General features: G+C 43.1%; 2 long non-coding RNA genes across 3 annotated transcripts in view; one reads left to right on the top strand and one right to left on the bottom strand.

Moving 5' to 3' along the window:
- Nucleotides 1–5,013, bottom strand: part of LOC135278779 (uncharacterized) — a 29,728-nt gene extending 24,715 nt beyond the window's left edge. Inside the window, exon 1 of the long non-coding RNA XR_010346200.1 lies at nt 4,883–5,013. This is a non-coding gene — a long non-coding RNA (uncharacterized LOC135278779). The remainder of the gene's footprint in view (nt 1–4,882) is intronic.
- Nucleotides 1–15,132, top strand: part of LOC135278731 (uncharacterized) — a 42,212-nt gene extending 27,080 nt beyond the window's left edge. The window contains exons 7-9 of one of the 2 annotated variants that reach the window (XR_010346172.1): nt 2,523–2,677; nt 9,640–9,733; nt 11,554–15,132. This is a non-coding gene — a long non-coding RNA (uncharacterized LOC135278731). Of the gene's footprint in view, nt 1–2,522 lie in introns of both variants that reach the window. The other variant, XR_010346160.1, reaches the window with a different exon arrangement.
- The last annotated feature ends 4,575 nt before the right edge of the window (nt 15,133–19,707 follow it).

Raw genomic sequence — 19,707 nt, forward strand, 5'->3', positions numbered from 1 at the left:
AGTTTTTCCAGGTACTATGGCACTGTGCTTGCACAGATAGACCTTGATGAGCAGTTTTATGACTCTGAGGTGCTTGACATCTGTTTCACTGACAAATTTTCTCTCTTTCCCAGAGTACCAAATCCTGAAGCCATCATTTTCCTCCATATCCCTGCATCTTCTCACAAAACACAGCCAAACACTCCTCCCTGCTACACAGGCAAACCCCAGCTCTTCTGAGTATCCCTGAGAAAATCCCTGCTTTGTGTGTTTTGGGACAGAAACTCACAGCCAGATCTCCCCTCTTTATGGGAACTTTCTGCCAGTGGGGCACGGACTGAGATAGGATGTGGCTGTCTCAGTCAATCCCACAAATTATTCTCAATGTAATAGAAGCCCTTTCCTTTGCATTTGCAACTCAGTATGTACAGACTGGGGCAGCCAGCCCTGCCTCTCCTCCAGTGCAGGTAAGGATCCAACCCTCAAGGCTGCAGAATCAACTCTTTACAGCTTCTTGCTCCCTGTGCCTTAATGAATATGTATGTTTTTATTGCAGCATGGAATAGCTCAGGTCCCGTGAGCACAGCAAGCAGGGAAATGTTTGATTTGTGAGCCTGAGATAGGGAGCAGCAGTAGTTGAAATTCAGGTGCCACAGGGATTTCTGTACAGGAGGAGAGCCACGGTATCTATATAATTTAGGTACCAAGGAGGTCTGGAAGATGGCTGGTTTGGAAGTTAGCACACAGACCAGCAGTTAGACACCTCCAGCACCCCAGTGAATCAAGCCCCAGAGGCTTCAGCACAGTATGCAATCCATATTCACATATTTTCATTATTCAAAAAGGTTTTTGCCTGGAAATTAAGCGCAAAGGGCCTAATTCTGGATGTTGCATGAATGTAACCCTTGGCAACTATCACTGAAGTTGGTCAGTAAAACAGTGTTTCACTTTTGCCTCTTTGAGAATGGGATTTGTTCCATACCTAACCAGATAGTTGTCATCAGACTGATCTGTATACCTGCATAAGAAAATGTCTCTTGTGTTACCATTGCCACAGCATTCCCTCTTTAAGACATTCACTGCATATCTGAAGGCTCCACATTTTACACAAGAAATAAAGAGCTACTCTTTCCTTGCTAGTCTTTTACTGATGTTACCTGTGCTCAGGATGCAAAAGTCAGTATTAATTTCCCATCCCTGGAAGTGTTTCAGGCCATTTTGGATGAAGATCTGGGCAATCAGGTCTAGTGAGAGGTATCCCAGCCTAGAGCAGGGATTTGCAACTAGATGGTCTTTAAAGTCCTTCCCAACCCAGATTATCCTTTGATTCTGTGATGAGTCTATGATTTTCTTGACATAAGCTATAAGTGTAGCACCCTTAAGAGAATGCCACAAATACTTTATGGAGAGGTACAGCATCTCTCTCGGGCTGATCTTTGCTTAGTACGTGCAAGTTTTTAAGGCTAAATATTCCCAAGAGTAGGTTAAGACCAGAGTTGGTTTTAATTTGTTTTCCCCTAATCAGTGACAGCCCAGGTACTTAGAATAAGGTTTTGTCAGGCAGCTCAGCCTTCAGTTCACAGTCTGCAAAAGTGTTATGTCCTCCTATGTAGATCCTGTGGTCTAACTGCTTCCCTTGCATTTACTCTGTTCTTTGGACCCTGTAGCAACCAGTCTGTATCACTACAGAGAAAAAAAACCATTAACATACAGGAAGAAAAGCAGAAATGGATGTTTAGTGTCCTAGCTGAACTTGTGTGAGGGACATGGTGGGCCAGCACTGCCAGCAGCAGGGGGATGTGCAGGGATTGGGGCTGTACCCTCATTTCACTCACAGAGAAGTGAGCTGTGAGCTTGCCTTCCCTGACTGTGAAACTTCCCCCTTAGAGGTGAACAAGTGTCATTCCTCTGTAAGATCCACCTCACAAGCCTTCCAGCACAGCTCCCTATCTGGCATGCATTAATTAGGGCATGCTACCATTACACACACCACACAGCAATCTGGGAGGGGAGTGGGAGAGAGGACCTAAGACGTGATGCTAGCTGTGACAGGAGAAAATGGATTGCTTTTCTTCTGTGTTTCAGCCTAATTATTGTACTGAGAATCTGGCTTCTCTGGTTTCTTAGAGCTTTAGGGCTCAGTGCTGAAAGCAGGATAAGTGCCAGTAGCCAGGGAATGGGGTACTTGGTACAAAACAACAAAAACATCTTCATGAAGGCAGGGACCTGCAGGACTCTAATTAGCTCTGGTAGCAGCAGGGCCCAGCTGTGATGCTGAGCACAGATCTGAAGCTTGAAGGGACTGCCCAGCCACAAGCAGGCTCCATAGCTGTGCCAAAAAAGAAGGGAACAGAGGAAAATTCTGCCACAGTGACATGAAAGAATGCTCAGAAGGTGTCTCGGGCTCCTGTGCCAGCTGGCTGAGTGGCTGCAGAGCCTGCATATAAAGACCACTTTCTGGGAAATGGAAAGACATCTATGTTTAATATTAGAGCTTGTGACTCATTTTCTCTATTTGCTACCCCAACTGCATAACCAAACAGAGTCTCCAATCTTCCTTCCTATGACCTTCAATCATCTGTTGGAAAGACACGTCACTTGGATGAAATGGAGAGAATTTATTCAGAAATTTCACTAACCGAGATGAAGCAACCTCTGTGCTGCATTTGTCCATCTCTCCTTGAAGACCAAAGATGAGGTGGGTCACACAAAAGGCAGATTTTTCCATCAGTCTGACCTCACAGTACAGTCTTCATATTTTGTTGAATGCAGGAAGCTGATAACCTTATCCTTGTCAAGTTTTCACAGATCTGTGCCTCTTTTCATCGTATTCCTCCAGGCAATTCCGTGTCTATATTGTACTTAACCTCATAGTTTTGATTTGCATAGCAGGTTGCCTATTCCTTTGCTTTTGCACATTTCTTTTGTTTAAGAAAGAATCCCATCCTAATCCCTTGAATTTGCCCATGGTTCTGCCATTAATCCCACAAAGAAAAAAAAAGATGCAAAATATACAAAATCTCTCAGAACCCAGAGAAAAAGAGTATCCCAAAGAACATCAGTGTTAAATACTGTTGTTTACCCATGCACTCCAAATGCATTAGTAGGTTAGAAAATGGAGATGAGTCTAGGTTAAACAGACAGCTTTGTCACTTTGCAGATGACAGGCCTTTAGACTTACAAGATAAATAAGACAATTCAAGCATGCCTTTACCACTCAACATACTCCTCCTTATGTTCTTACAAAAGCTTATGCAACTGTGTACTGATGTAAAGGGCACTTTCCTTCCTGTGATTATTTATGCAATCAGTAAGAAAAAGTTCGTGATGAACTAGACTCTGTGGGTCAGCCTCTGATCACTCTAATTTGAATGTTGGATGAAGAAAAAATGTCACAGGCAGCCAGTATACTGGAAAAGAGAAGATCTGTAGGGTCACTGACAGCAGACTGGCAGTGGGTTGTCACAGTAGACTTTGCTGGTTATTTCTGTGAATCATCTGGTCTTTTGCTCCTTGATCACAGGCTTAGGCTCCCCTGCATGCAAGGCAGATGCCTCATTTGTGGGTACCAACAGGAGTCATGTCTTAGATGAATGTTGAACTGCTCAGATCTGTTAAAACTGAGAAACTTCTGGGCACAGCTGAAAATACAACACAAATCGCCTCAGGAGCACTGGTGCTCGAGGCTGTGATGCCTGCAGATTTTTAGGTGCCCCTTGATTTCATGAAGAGATGGGGAGAAATCAGTGGTTTGATGTCTGGCTGATAGCTGGCAGTGAACAGAGCGCTGGACTCTCATGAAATCCCAGCTAGGATTTTGTGTCTGATTTGGGCTCCAGCTGAAGAAGGATAGGAAGAAACTGCAGCAGGTGTAATGGAGGACTACCAAAATGGCACAAAGCTGGGAGCTCACAGCTCACAAGAAGAGGCCAAGAGAGTTGAGTCTGTCCTGCCTTTGTGGAGACAAGGCTAAGGGACACATTTGTAACTAAAAGGACTTGATGGGCAGCTGCAAAGACAGAAGACTCAAGCCCTTCTTAGTAGTTCCAGGCACTATAAGAATGTACAAAATGAGATTTGGAGTTTCAGTCTGAACATTAGGAAAAGATTTTAGCAGGAGGCACAACAGAGGAAGAGCTCACCAGAAATGTTGTTCAACCTCCATATTTTGAAATTTGCATATCTCACCTACAAAAAGCCACAGGCTGGTCCCTTGTGTTATGAGCAGAATGATGGAGACTAGAGATCTCCAGATGTCCATTGCAACCAGCATTTCTGTGATTCTGTGATCTAGAAGATTTTTAGCACATTTTGTAGCTGAAATGCAGTTCCAGACTTCTCAAGTGAGACTAAGTCAGAGCAGGAGACTAGAACACAAAGAAAGGAGAGCAAAAGTTTTGCTCTAAAAACCAATGCACCAGAAAATTGAAGGAATTGTATCCATATGCTATAGCAATCTGAGATGTGCCATTACATGGAATGGGCTGACTGTGAGTTTCTCATCGTGATGTGAAGAGTTAGGAATAACTTCAGAAGGAGCCTGCTGGAAGGAAACTCTGCTTGCTGGAGTGGTGAAAAACTGCTTCAGCTGACAGCAGAACAAAGTCTTTCTATGCTCTAAAATGATTCTCACAGAGACCAAGGAGTGAGAATGTGTGTGGGGCCCCTTCTATCTCTTGACAGTGGTTGTGCTCTGGAATAAAATGCTGGGGAGAGAGAAGGAAATACCTCGAGGAGAGAAGTCAGCATTAATTTTACTGTTACTGTGTTTCAGAGCGAGCAATACTGAAGTCTTAGGCTTGCAGATGTGGTGATAGCCCCCAGTTTAGTCTGCAACAAAGAAGTCTGCTGTCCACACACACACCCACACACACACATCTTTCAAATACCCTCTAACACTCACCACATGCTTCCTATGTGATGAACACATTCCTGTAGAGTGGGCAAAAGTAGCATTCCCAGTTTTTGGTGTACTCCAGGTCTGTGACTGTCTAGGCTGGCAGCTGCACGGGGAGCACAGAGTGCACTCCATGTCACCTAATCCCACTGTCAAACTGAAGAAGGAAATTGCAGCTATAGCAGGCACACAGCAGTGTGCAGGAGTGAGAAACCTAAAAAAGAAATAAACTTGTAGATCTCCATGGGTCTGTTTAAATACAATATTTTATTCCATTCTGCGTAGCTTTTTATACAGTTCTCATCACCATAGCAACAGAGGTCCAGCTCTTCAAATGGAATTTAGGTATCCTTCAGCACCCAAATCTGTCAGCTGGGTGCTATTGCAGTCACAAAAATATTATTAATCTTCCACACACTCCTGTGTTTATTCAAAGTTCCTGGATACAGGTGCTGTCCATAGCTGAGAATATGCAAATTGTTCCAGCTCAAGCTGAAACAAGACTTAAAGATCCCCAAATGCAGAATTTCCTCACTTCACTATCCAGTACCTTTGAAACCCTGGGAAGATGATTAAATGAGCTGTGGTTCACCCGGTGGACAGCCTAGGGACAAATATGGCCTTATATTCATTTTTACCTCTGCCAGTCTTGCCACCCTGGCAGGCCCCTCCAGCTTGCTGGTTAAAGAACTGATGTGTGACAGGCAGGTTCAAATTTTGCTCTGAATCATTTGATGCAGAGAAATATGACTCCTCTCCCACATCCTACTATAACCCTCCTGCCAGCTCTCCCTGTTTGAATGAACATGCTCAAGCAAAAAAATTTCCTCTGCAGAACACCTTCCCCTCAGGGGAATGGTTCGAATTTTGCCTCAAATGAAGCAAAACCAGGGAACTGAGCTGGAGTTTCCTGCAGTGCAAGATTAACAATCATCTGTCATGGTTTGGTTCCATTATCTTTTTGCAAAGGGAGATATGTACGCAGGGGGATTTTTAAAATATACATATTTCTGTGCATATAAATTGTGTCCTCTTTGCGTTCTTCTACTTGGCTGAATAGTGTGTGTATACTTAGCAGCATTGCCCAGACTTTGCATGCATAAATATTGTTGTGTACATTTTTTATTCCCCCTCTAAATAGCTCAGTTATGTGGAGTGCAGTGACGTTTGTGCTCAGGCAGTGTGCAAGGCTGTGTGAGGATGTGCCCTGTGTGATGGGGGAAGGGGATCTCCTTGACACAACACTTATTAGTATCATCAATCACTGGGGATGTCATTTCCAAATTCCCTTTCCCTTACCTAATTTGCTAAACCTAATTCTTTATCACACTAAAAAACCCAGCATGAGAGATGGAAGTGATAATAAGAGATGGCTTGCTCTACTGTACAGGGGCAACGTCAGCCTGGCACCTTCTAGAGGGATTTCCCATTTTCTCTCTCTTTTCATGTCGGGTGCTCTATATCTGCTCAGCCCAGAGCAATTAGAAGCCCATTGCATCCCTATTTTACTGTGACTTTATTTACTTCTGGCTCCTCAGTGAGCTCTTTAGTTGCTGGAGTCCCTAAGTCAAGCATTTTGCTTGATTTGTCTGCTGGTGCTTTCATGGCTTATTTGCTAATGCATCCAGTTCAGGACACCTCCAAAATGCACTTCATTAATCTCAACAACCTAAGGCTATATATTTTTTTTCCAAGTCTGGCACTAAATTAGCCGAAGACCTTTATCAAAAACTTGCCTTATTGAATTTGCCAGTGCTGTCCTACTTGTGCAAATAATTGCATGTCTGTAAAACTTGGAGGGAGGAAAACAGCAAGCCATGTGTGGAATCTAAACTACTGACTCAAAACTCCCATCCCTGCCATGGACAGTGCCAGGATCTTATCCTATATGTGCTGTCACTTCCATTCCATATGCAAGTCTCCTTCCTGTCAATGAATTTAACTCACCAGAAATCATTGATTTCCCTGGGTTTGTTCACAGGATTGTCCTACACACAGACTCCTAATGGAATTAATGGATCTGCATCCTGTCCACATAGATTATAGCACTGGATTTGGGCTCAATTATTCATGGACGTGACTTTGTTTTACCAGCAGACCTTAAAAAGACTCTCAGTTGTCAGAAAGGGGATGCCAGAGAAAGAGAATAGAAATGTATGAAAACTGTAATAGTAAGGCAGGTCAGAAGCCTTAGGAGAAGATGACCTTCAAAATTTCATGCACATTAAGGGGAAAAACCCCAAACAAGCTCTGTTTTTCATAAAGCAGGGAAGGTGCATGCAGTGTGTAAAGCTTTTAACACCAGCATAAAGAATCAGTGAAGCCTGACTCTTAGATTTGATGAGAAATGAGTAAGATTCAGAATACAAAGTTGTCACCAATTAGCAGCATCTCAGCTAAAAGTGTGAATATTTTTAGAAAACTGAAAGGATTCAAGATTTATTTTTAAACAAAGAATGGGTTTTAATCAGATGAAGAGATGGGTATTAGGAGGGATGCTTTACACAGATCCTTTGGGAATTTTGTTGCTTAGTGCCAGGAGGAATGGTACTTAACTCTTTTTATTTTTTTGTCTTTTTTTTTTTTTTTTCACTTTGAACATCTGTAATTCCCCCAGTGACTGCACAGTCCCTTGAGCTAGACCATTGGGACTCCCTGTTCAGATGCTGTCATGATGACATCAGTCTTGGTGGGAGCGTAGGAAATATCATTGTGGATCTAGGCACACCAGGCTGGAAATTCACCAAAACCAGTGTTTATATGAGTCCAGTTAAACTGACCACACTGGGAAGATCCTACTCCCAGTGAAAAAATCTGAAATATGAAAAAAGCTGAAAAATCACCAACTCAGGCTGAGAGCAGCCAGGATTCACTAGAAAATTGGGAGAGAATGTTTCTGACACAGAAGCTGCCATAACAGATGTGCAAAGAGGGGTCTGCTTTGATACCTGGATTTGTGGTGCTGCACTTCCCTCACCCTGAGCACCTTCCAGGCAGTCAGGCACCAAAAACTTTGTTACTTGAATGCCCCAGGGGCAGCAGCAACAATTCCAACCATGAACTCTGCTATTTGCCCAGAGGTTCTGAGACCCTCAAAACTGCTGTTCCTTTACAGACAAGGTACCTGTTTGCTTAGCTTCCTCACTGAAAGCCATGTTCAAACAGCAACAGCTGAAAAAAAACCAGGCTTAAACAAGGTATTTGAAATTGCACAAGCTCTTCTGAGCAGGGATTGACTACTACACTTACCCAGTGCTCTGTACTCAGTTCTTGGTTAGCTTTTAGGCAGCTCTGTAAAATTTATTCTCCAAGGAAAATATAAAATCTTTAAAGGCTAGAAAATTTCAGTATTTCTATGTGAGATGTATCTAATGTATGAAAAATCTCTGCTTGCTACAACCCAGATATTTATGGTAAATGTGCTCTGATCTTGTGATTTCACACCAAAAGGGATTCATGCCACTGCCAAATATTCAAGGAAAGTCACCATAAATCTCCTTGTGTCCCACTGAATACCCATAAAAAAACCCCTACCAGATGAAGTCTTCTTTTCTAAGCTGTAAGTACCTAATGGAAATGCCTTTTAGCACAGGGAGGTTACAAGGAATGCAGCAAAACTTTAGCACTGAAACAACAAGTTTCTTTTCAATAGCTTCTTTGTCTCCCCAGATCCAGAACTACAACTCCTCCATACAGGAAATGCTCCAATATTCAGATTGTCTGTGGAGTATGGGTATTGTTTTAACCTTTTTGTAGAAGAAATAAAGAGTGAAATATTTAAATAAATTGTAAATGTAAAATTATATGTGATTAGACACAGATAGTAACCCTCAACTCCTGCATATTTTGTGAAGGTTGGGAGAAATTTTTTTTTGCATAAAATCTGTTATGAGAAAACATTAAAAAACATTTCACTAAGTAATGTGACCATATCTGCCAGAGGCAAGATGATGAATTTGAGAGCTATACAGATGATGAATTTGAGAGCTATTTATCTTAGCTGGACCATAACAACCAACTGCAAAGATGGACAAAGCTCTTGCCCCTAATGGCTGGGTTTCCACTCCTCCTGGGCAGGTGGAATTTAGCCAGGTCTCTGTGGTTTTTTCAGTCTGTAGAACATTAAAGAAGATGAAAAATTGTTGCAAAGATACAATTTTCTTGCATACTTTGAAACTAAACAATATTATACTCCGTGACATAGAAATTTTTTGGCAGTTAAGTATCTTATTATTCACACTTGGTCTTCATCAATAACTGTACTCCTGTAAGACCATTTAATACTGTGCCTGGTAAATTTTCTCAACAAGTCTGGAAGATTTGTTGTATTTAGATCAATACCACAGCCATTTGGTTGGCATGTACTAAGAAAAATATTACTTTTGCAAATCCAATCCACCAAGTCATGTACTGAGGTGCCATTCAAGCTAGGAAGGTTCTGAAGGCAGTTGTCCCAGTCTTCCTGCTGCTCAAAGGGCTGTGCAATAATTTTGGCCCAGGAGCCAGCTGTAGGCTTATTTAAAATATCAGCAACTTTCACCTTGGTGTAAGGTTTAGTGAAACTCATTGTTTTTAATTTGCAGCTTTGAGAAGTGTAACCATCTATGTTTTATAGATTTTTCTTTTCCTGTGAGGAAACTCATCAACTTTGATGTCTGTAACTATTGATTCTCTGCATTAAGGGATTGGTAAAACAGATTAACCACAATAGCGTGTTAATTAAGACCATGTTTCAGCTTTCCAAAATTACTCTCTTTTTGCAGAAAGCTGATGAATTGACTGGCATTAGAGACCATCCAGCCCAAGGAGCCAGAATGTACAGATCACAGGGGAAATCATGCACATACCCAAGAGAAGGTTTGGAGAGAGTGCAATCCCATTTTCACAATGTCCTGTGTGGGTCTGTTGTGTCCAAACCTTTAGTGATGCTAACAGGATATTCTGCATATGCACAGCTTGTCAGATCTTCAGCCAGGCTGAGACAGGATTTGCCATGCATGAAAATTCCAGGAGGAGGGGTCAAGACTAGAAACAGGATCTTGTCCCACAGAAAGATGTTCTGCCACACAAAGCCAGTCTATCAGCCCAGGAACCTCTTCAGGGTTTCTATATTACCTTCAACTAAGGCAATAATTTGCCTCCTTCCATCTTTCATGCCTCTTGTGCAGTAAGGTTTTACTCTTTGGAGAAAGCTTGTGGTGGGTTTGTGCCTGGTCTGGAGGGTGCTAAGCTGAGCTGGGACATCATCCTGGCTGCCCCTGGGTAAATACCTCGACTCTGCTCTTGTGAGATTCCCCCTGGGGTGCTGTGTCCAGTTTGGGGGTCCCCAGCCTTGGAAAGACATGGACCTGTTGGAGTCAGTCCAGAGGAGGCCACAAAAATGATCAGAGGGTTGGAGCACCTCTCCTACAAAGACAGGATGAGAGAGCTGAGGTTGCTCAGCCTGGAGGAGAGAAAACTTCAGGAGGATTTAAGAGTTCCTTTCAGTACCTAAAGGGGTGTATAAGAAGGATGAGGAGAGAGGTTTATCAGGGTTTGCAGAGACAGGACAAGAGGTAATGATTTTAAAAAACAAAGGTAGATTTATATTTGATATAAGGAAGAATTTTTTTATGGTAAGTGTAGAGAAACACTGGCACAGGCTGCTCAGAGATGTGGTAGATGCCCCATGCCTGGAAACATTAAAGATTGGGTTGTACAGGCTTTCAGAGCTACCTGATCTAGTTGAAGTTATCCCTGCTTACTGCAGTAGGGATGGGCTTTTAAAGGCTCTTTCCAACCCAGACTGTTTGACAAGCCAGTGATTCTGATGCGGGCTGGTAGTTACTGCTGCTATTCATTCAAGTTTCACTTGCATTGAAGTGTTAGTTCTGCAAATGCCCAGTGCTCTTCTGATGTATTCAGTCAGAGAACATGATCAGAATTTGCTTTTTATGCAGTGATGTGGATTGCTTTTTAAGCTATTCTGTCTGGGAGTTAGAAAAAAATTGAATCAATGTCCAAGGGGTGTCCCTGGTGCTAGATCAGGCTGGCCTGATCCACTTTCAGACTGTGCCATGTGGGCAGAGAGTCATGTCCAGCAGCAAAATCCCCTCTCCATTTCTTCCCCACCCTCATTACCTAGTGCAAGGATACCCAGCAAACTCTTGCCCCTCTTAACATCATGCAAACTGGAATGTTTTCTGTCCAAAAAAAAGTATTGATAGCACAGCCCTTCAAGGACATGTATCTTGCTGTGCCCAGTTATTTCATTTTCATTTGGATATGTAAAAAATCTGAGGAACATGAGCTACACAGCTTTTGAATTTTGTTTAAAAATACATCTTTCCTGGGTAGATGGGAGTATGCTAAATGTGTGTATCTTTTAGAAAAAGCCTCAATTTTATTATTGCTATGATTTCCCACTTTCACTATTTTCTGGAAGGAACAGGGTTATTTTGTTCAGAGATTATTTTAGCTGGTTCTATCCATTTTCCTTCCCCTCTCCCCAGAAAGCTTTCTTTTAATAACAGTTGTTTTTTCTTTGCAACTGCTGGGAAGAGGAGTCCAATAAACCCCTCCTTAGGTTCCTTCCATAAATAAAATAAAAAACCCATCTTGGCTGTCATTCAGGCCTGCCTTTTCATTAATTCTATTTCAATGTATTTTATGTGACCGTGTGCCTGCCTTTGCAACAGCAAGGAATCTCAGTGGGATGGAGCAGCTTAATCGATCAGCAATCCTGGTCACCCAGAAAGAGTGTTAATTGGCCTCAGTACTTGAAGCATGTGACACTGCCTGACCTAATCATCAGAACTGGAGAAGTCAATAAATTAGAGGGGAAAATGCAGATGGATAAAATAAAGACCCAGCTCTATACAACACGCTGTGAACATCGTTCCTGAATAGTGCTCTGTGGAAAAGCCAAGTTAAGCATTTTCTGGATAAGGCCCAGGGGAGCTAAGAGCAAGAATAATTTCATGTTTTCAGAGTTTCACCTTTTAGTCTTCCATCACGTACACTTGATATGTCTCAGCAATTTGTCTGAAATCTCCTAACTGAACCTGTGAAAATTATTCATTCTCCCCCTCTAATAACCAGCAGTGCAGCTTGCCTCGCTCCTGCACTCCCTGGGGAGGGACTGAGGCTGGCCAAGCCAATATGACCTGGTCAGGGGTTTGGCAGGGACATGCCCAGGCTCACCTCCCTCTGAGACAGGAGCAGTGTTCCCACAAAATTTGATGTCTGGGTTAAATGCTGCAGGTGAGATCTCAGCTCCATCTGCCTCCATAGGAGCAGGTTGGCTTTGTCACAGGGCCCAGCATTTAACTACTGATGGACAAATAACTTCAGGCTGCTAATTAATACCCAGGCAGAAGCTGGTGAGAACACCTACCACAGAACAGCCAGGGAAGGAGAAGGATTGTCTTTGGAGATGGGGCAATCCACTGTCAGGGCAGTGTCCTGTCAGCCCTATTAAAAGTGCTTCCTTCCCTGTGCTGCAGGGGGAAGACTTTGCTCCCTGGAGCCAGCAGGGGTGACTTTCCAAGTGTTGGCTGCAAAGGAAGTGCAAGCCCAGGCTGTCCAGTAAACATGGAAAGGACTGCCCTGGTGACTGAACCATGTGGGATGTGGGCCCAGGCAGAAGCTGGTGGGACAGAAGAGTTCAGAGTCCCAAACCTGCCCTCTTATGTGGAATGGCTGTGTAGGGATAGAACCCTTAACCACCCTTCTGTGGGACGAGGCAGTGTCAGGATTGGATGTGGAATAATAAAGCCCTTGGTCCTGCCTGCTCCAGAGGCAGTGAGTACTGTAGTGAGACCCAAACCTTCTCTTAAATGTTCAGAAAAAGAAGGAAATCAATAAAAATGCCAATAAATGCATCTGTCAGGCAATGAGTTAGAGGGAGGATGGTGTAAGGTGTATCACTGTGCTGGTTTTGTCTGGGATAGAGTTAATTTTCTTTACAGTTTATAGTATGAGGTTTTTTTTTTTTAATTTGTGCTGAAAACAGCTTTGATAATCTAGAGCTGGTTTTGTTGTTACTGAGCAGGGCCAAACACAGAGCCAAAGCCTTTTCTGCTTCTCATATCACCCTGCCAGCAAAGGTGGCTGGAGGTGCACAAGAAATTGGAAGGAAACACAGCCAGGACAGCTGACCCCATCTGGGCCAAGGGGTGTCCCACACCATATGGCATCATGCTCAGAACATAAAGAGGGGGAAAGGAGGGAGTGGAGAGCATTTGGAGTGATGGTGTTTTTCTTCCCAAGTCACTGCTATGCGTGACGGAGTCCTGCTTTCCTGGGAATGGCTGAACACCTGCCTGCCCATGGGAAGTGGTAAATGAATTCTTTAATTTGCTTTGCACATGGAGTGGCTTTTGCTTTACCACTTAAAATGTCTTTATCTCAACCCATGACTTTCCCAGCTTTTACCCTCCTATCAGATTTTCAGTTTCCTACCAGTTAGAACCACCTTGTGTTGGTGGAATCACTGGAGGGGGCTGGAGGGAGAGGCACTGCTGCCAGCCAGGTGTGGGGATGCCAGCAAATCCAGAATGACTCCCAGATCCCAGCACAACCAATGTGATAGCAAAGGGCTGGATGTCTCCTACACCAAAAATTACAGATGTCCAACCATGAGTAAGTGAACATGTGCCTGGTAGGAGTGCTGTGATGCTATTTTATCCAGCACAAATGTCTGGAGGGACATTTATCCATCTGTTGGCTGTCCACATAGCTGTGCTCTTATTTATTCTCCTTGTTCTTTTATTTTTTTTCTGCTGTTGTTTATTTATGTCTAGATCTGTGAGAGATGTATATCTCTCTAAATCAGCTCCAGAGATAGTTGCACAGATAAACATCTGTTGCAAGGTATGGTCCATAGAGAGAAAATACTGTGTTAGCAGAGGAACCAACACAAAATTGCAGTCAAAACTGATAGGCACAGTCCAATTAGCTGCAACTGGTCATTTCCAAAAATAAACAAAGCTTAGGAAAAAAAAATATCAGAGAGAAAGTTAGCAAGGCATTACAAAATCATTTGTTTGCCCTTCAAGTGCCAGAAGATGTTCAGAGACAGCAGAGCTTCTGATGTTAAAGCAAATATGAAAGGAAAGCAGACTGGATTATTGTAGCCTGGCAGACATGAAGGAACTTAAGGAATAGGAGCAATAAAGTCTCCAGACCAGCCAGGTGAAAAGTGCAAACCTGTCCTGTCCCCTCTGTCCATAGCTCTCTTTTTCCCAGAGCCAACAAAAATATCTGTACCATATCCTTTACCTGCTGGCCTTTGAGTGGGGCAGACAGGGTTTTAAAATAACAATAATAAAGCTTTCAATTTTTATTTTAATAAGGAAACATTTTTTTTTAAATCAGATTGCCAGGCCTATCATGATTTACCTCTGAGCCCTTTGTTTGGCTAATGAATTTATGCCCCTGTCTCTAGGGGAAGAAGATCTTGTCATTTGCAAAATGATGCCATTGTCAGCATATCTCACGCTGAGATGAGGCAGGGAAAGAAATCCCTGTTCAGCTTCCTTGGTGCTGATCTCTCCTTCCTCAGTGTTTGGTGCTGTAAGAGGGCAGACCATTGTTCAGACCATTGTTCAGCCCTCTTCTGCTCGAGGGCTGCTGTCTGGTCCCAGAGCCTTTGGGGTCAGGAGGGACCACAGTGTGAATGGAAAACCTCACACCTTTGTCCCCTCTCACACCAGGAGCTGCTTATTCTGTCACTGCACAAAAGCTCCTTCATTGGCTCAGCTTGGGCACAAAGTGAGTGGAACATGCTCCCCTATCCTTCACCAAAAGGTTGAATAAGAGTGACATTTTTGGCTGAAACACAGTGAAAAGAAGGCTGGACTGCGGGCCAGGAGGTGATTCTGCATCTCTGGCATGGACACGGTGCTAACCCATATGGCAATAAAATCCCCCAGATGGCTTCAAACTTTGCTGGAGACAGTCTGCCTTCCATCCCCTTCTATTCCTGAGCCACTTCACACCATGCCAGGGCAGCTTCTCTGCTCTGGTTCAGGATCCCAGAGTTGCTGCCTACCACCTTCACCCTCATTGTGGGTACCTGGTGAATTTAAGGGTGAAGATGGCTGAGGAGCAAACCTGTGTCACAGTACAAGGGCAGACCTAAGTCCTGGAGCACTATCTGGTATTGGTTTTGTAGTCTCTAGCTAAAAAAAGAAAAACAGATGTCTTTTTTCCCCCTAAATTCAAAGTGCCAGTTATTCATAATCCTCACACAAATCTGGCCTGTGCAGGGCCAATCCTCCCTCTCAGCTCTGTGCTGCAGTCCTCCTGGCACACCAGTGAGGATTTGTGGGAGCTGGGTGTAGCAGCTGCCTGTTGGCAGTGCAGCATTCCCATGAGGGATGATGAGTGTCCCTGCTCAGAGCCCTGAACTCGCTGGGGAATGGCAGCTTTCAGGGGAGACTAAAGCCCCTGGCCAGTGGGAGTCCTTCCACATCTCAAGGTGCTTTCCTTCTGCAACGGAGGCTATTCAGTCATGTCCTGCCTGCCTGCTCAGCCTGTATTTTCCACTGGGAATAGTATTTTTCTGCTCTTAGTCCACAGATAATTCTGGGCTAAGTAATTTACCACTGTTTCTTTCTCTCTGCTGATTTGGAAGAAAACTGAAAGGATTATCTGGGACTACTACTTAATTTTTAGCTGTTTGGATTAGAGGAAGCAAATCCCACCTTCTATACCTACATTACTTACTGAAGGGTAGGGGAGCAGATGGTATGGGAAGAGAAAAGTGTGTAAGTAAATACTTATTAGAGGGTTTAGAAAAATATCTGTTGATGGTACAGTGCTGTGCTCTCACCTCTTGTCTACTGGAAGGTCTAACCTGCCAGTGCATTCCCTGACCCTAGATATGGGCAGGAGAAGTTTATCAGCTTTATCCTTATGCTTCCTTTCCTTCTTGCCCAACCCTTTATATCTCACTGTGCATTAAAGGGAAACTCAGACAAGTAATTAAATTACTTTTCCCTGACTTAAAATAATAATATTAAATGAGCTTTCACGGAAGCCAAAAGTAAAAGCTATAATGGCATTTTCAGCCAGCATTAAATTGTTAATTAATTGACATACATTAGAAATAGTGTAACTCGTGCAGCATCAGCCATCCATTCTGAAGAAACACTTAAAATGGGATGGTCTCAGTGACTCACACTGGTCAGATGCAGCTAGACTTGTGTATATAGCTACAGGACTCTGCTTTAGGAGGGGGGACCAGCACTGGTTATGTATGGCAGGGCTGCTTGTGTCTGCCATTTACATAAATCCTGCTTTTACAGGACTGGAAAGCACCAGAGAGAATTGAATAAGCTTTTTCAAGGCAGCATTCTGCTAAAAAAAGAACTTTTGTGGACATTTATGTGGTTCTGTACACTTTAGATGTTCTGTGTCTTACAGAAAAGAAAGTTAGATGCAGAAAAAAGAAGATCTGTGAAGATCTTCCAGGATAAAAACCTACACCACTGACAAAAAACATGCTCTTTTTTTTTCAACTGGGAACAAAAAGATTATTAGAGACTGGAATTTGCTCAGCAATGAGATGACAGCTCTGGCAGATCACTACAAAGATGCCCATCCATTCCATTCCTTGGTGAATGTGATGATACCTGAACCTCTGCTGTAAGCTCTCTGCTGCAGAGCAAGCACCCACACCTTTCCTGCAAGATTCTATTCTTGTGCCTCACATCCTCATGTCAGAGGGGGACCAGCCTACAAAGTACATCCATCTCCATTTGGTCTCTTGGCCATGGAGGATAAAGGAGGTGGAAGTCAAGCAGGGAAGGAATTTGGCACAATTGAGATCCAACAAGGGTCTGGTTCAGCAAACAGAGCCATAAAAAAATCTTCCAGAACAAAATACCTGGATGTCTACGAGCCAGTAGTGCATCAAGAAATGTTTTATTTCCCAAGTCAGCTCATTAGCTCATCATGTTGTTATATTGTCTTTATTCTCTGAACTGCAGAGAAAAATATAAAGAATGTAATTTAACATAGCAAACACAATCAAAGTGTTTCTTCAAAAACCTCAGCATTTAGTGCTATAACTGTAAGGAAAGCCAAATCCTACATAAGTGCTTAGGAACACAGTTTGGCTTGGTTGCCTGTCTTGAGGGTCTTTGTAATGGAAATATATGGCATGGGCAGAAAGGTAATTAATTTCAGATTAACCTAACAGATCCCAGCTTGTTACTCCAGCTTCTATATTACCATATTTAAATAAAATATAATGAAAATACCATGTCTTCTTAGAATGAAGAGTAGAACAGATGAGAAAGTCAATGCTGAAGACCTTCTGTTCTGCAAGGAACACCTCACTCAGTGATGTCACTTACCCAGCTCCTTCAACCATGCACAGCTAGACACACCAGATGTTAAACCAATCTCCCTTTTCAAAAAGCATTGTATATTCCTACTAATGGAAATAAATGTTTAAAGAATCAAAAGGGTTTTCTGGAAAAAGTGGAAGTTTGTTTTTCCCCTTCAGCCACTTCCCAGAGCACTGGCTTCCTTTCAGCCTTGGCAATGCTTTTATCAGGATCACAGAGCTGTGGGTCCACTCTGGCCTCTGCTCAACAGCTCAGGTGTAGCATCAGGAACACCTCAAGAGCTGCTCTTGCTGATGCTCTCTATTGTAATATCCACCTTCAGGAACAAATATTTCTGACTTGGACAATACTTGGAAGCCTGTTAGAAAGCAGATCAGACTTCCTGTGTGAAGGAAATGGATGCCACATTTAGAAGCAAGTGCTAATGGAACACTGCTGTACACTAGGTTTTATTTTATGTGAACTGATGCTTTTGGCCAGTTTTCCCTTTTTTGCCCTCTTGTGTTGGAAAGCAACAGTGCCTGTGATCCCACACAACGCTGCCACTGGCTGTGAGGTACACAAAGCCTTTAGTGCTGCCCAGCACAAGGGCAGCTCTCCAGCTGTGCCCTGCTGTGGTCATTGCAGCACCTCATGCCCAGGCTTGGCACACACTCAGGTAATGCTGCTGAAGTCACAGCCCTGCCTTGAATCCAGTTCTGACAGCAAAATGAGGGTTTTCAGAAGCTGCTGCCTCTTTTGGACTAGAGAGTTATCTGGGAAGCTGCTGTCCAGTCGAATTCCCTCCCATACCTTCAATTTTGATAGAGGATACAGAATCCAACTACTAGACACATGATGTGGGACTCAGATCCCTGAATGTAAGCATCCAACATCATGTGAGGCACTTCAGGAGATTTCAGCCACCAGCACAGGGCTGCCAAACAAACCACAAGACCTCGGATTGAGACATTCAGCAGGAATGCTGCAGGCTGGGCAGGGGACCCACAGCATCTGCAGTGACATCAACCACTCACCAGCAAGCACTGAATCCTGCCCAGAGGGTGGGATTCAGCTCACAGATTAAGAATTTATTTATAAATCCTTCCATGTGTGCTACTTGCCTGAGTGTGCTCTACAATGACAACCTTGCTGGTGGAACCTAGAGAGGGATGTGTCAGCACAAGGCATCTCCTTGGCAATCAATCAGCATCAAAGGAAATTTCAAAAAGATCTTCAAAAGATATTTTTCCCAAAGAGGGCCCAGAGGAGCCTGCATCTCTGGTGATACTAAAAATGTGCCTGGGAATGACCCTGAGCTATGTGCTGCAAGTGCTGCGTTGAGTGGGGGTTGCAGTAGCTGAGCTCCATTTTTAGCCCATCCAGGATCTCTCCGCTGACTCCAAAAGGATACCAAAGCTATTTTATTTTGTCCTACTCTATAAGCATCCACATCCCTGTGTCTAGATCCTGCATAACTGATGGTGTAAAGAGGAGGAAGAAGCAACAAGGCTTTTGCAGGGTCAAGTTGTGTTGCAAAAGCCTCCTAAGACACTTTGAAACAGTGAGTTTGATGATGTGTGTGATTATTTTGTATTTGGCTTTCCTAAGAACATCTGGCAAAAGCTGTCTCAAGAAGGTTCTTACAGAAACCGAGTTGCCATTGCATTAAGGGGAAGTTTTGTTGTGGGTTAATGAAGGATTAAAAGTTAAGAAACACGTTGTGAAGAAAGGGACAATTTTTGTAGTGATGGCAATTCTCCACTTTAAACAATAGGAAAAAGGAAGAGGTGATACTGAGGTGGCAGAATGTGAAACACATTGTTACCTACCATTATAAAAACAAAAGTAGCTGTGAAGCGTCATGGAGAGACCTTGTGATACTGTAGGACTGTGAGGATGGCAGATGAAATTACTGGAGATAAAGTAATTCATATCATGAAATATATCTTAACAAAAAGATATAACGATGACCTGAAGAAAAGCACTTGGTATTGCTGTGAATGAGTGTCTGTGAGCAGAACCTCAATCATCAGCAGTGGAGAAGGGCAACAAAATGTTAGACATTCCAAAGAAGAGAAAATATCTAAAATATCTAAAAACATCACTGTGACACTGGAGCACAACCTGGCCCCTGTGTGCCTCAGAGTGTAGTACAAACAGAATTGGACAAGTTGAGGTGAAGGGTAGCAAAGGTGACCAAAGGCACAGGACAGCTTCTGTAAGAATGGACATGAGTCATCCATATGGAACAGGAGAAACTAAGGAGGAATAGGATAAGGATGTCTATAAATTCAAAGTCTATAAAACCAGAAATCACTTTTTCTCACAATTTATCCAATGCAGTTTTGAGGGAATAGGCTTACAACATAGAAAGTAAGTGCTTTTGCACTTAGCACATAGTACAATTTTGATGTTCCCTGTTTCAGGGTATGGGGTGAATAGGATGAATCACCTCATAGTGAAGTGGAAGCCAAACCAAGTAATTCCCACTCTAAAAATGCTCTGTTTTCC

The sequence above is a fragment of the Passer domesticus genome, chromosome 1 (genome assembly GCF_036417665.1).
Source record: "Passer domesticus isolate bPasDom1 chromosome 1, bPasDom1.hap1, whole genome shotgun sequence".
Classification (NCBI taxonomy): Eukaryota; Metazoa; Chordata; class Aves; order Passeriformes; family Passeridae; genus Passer; species Passer domesticus.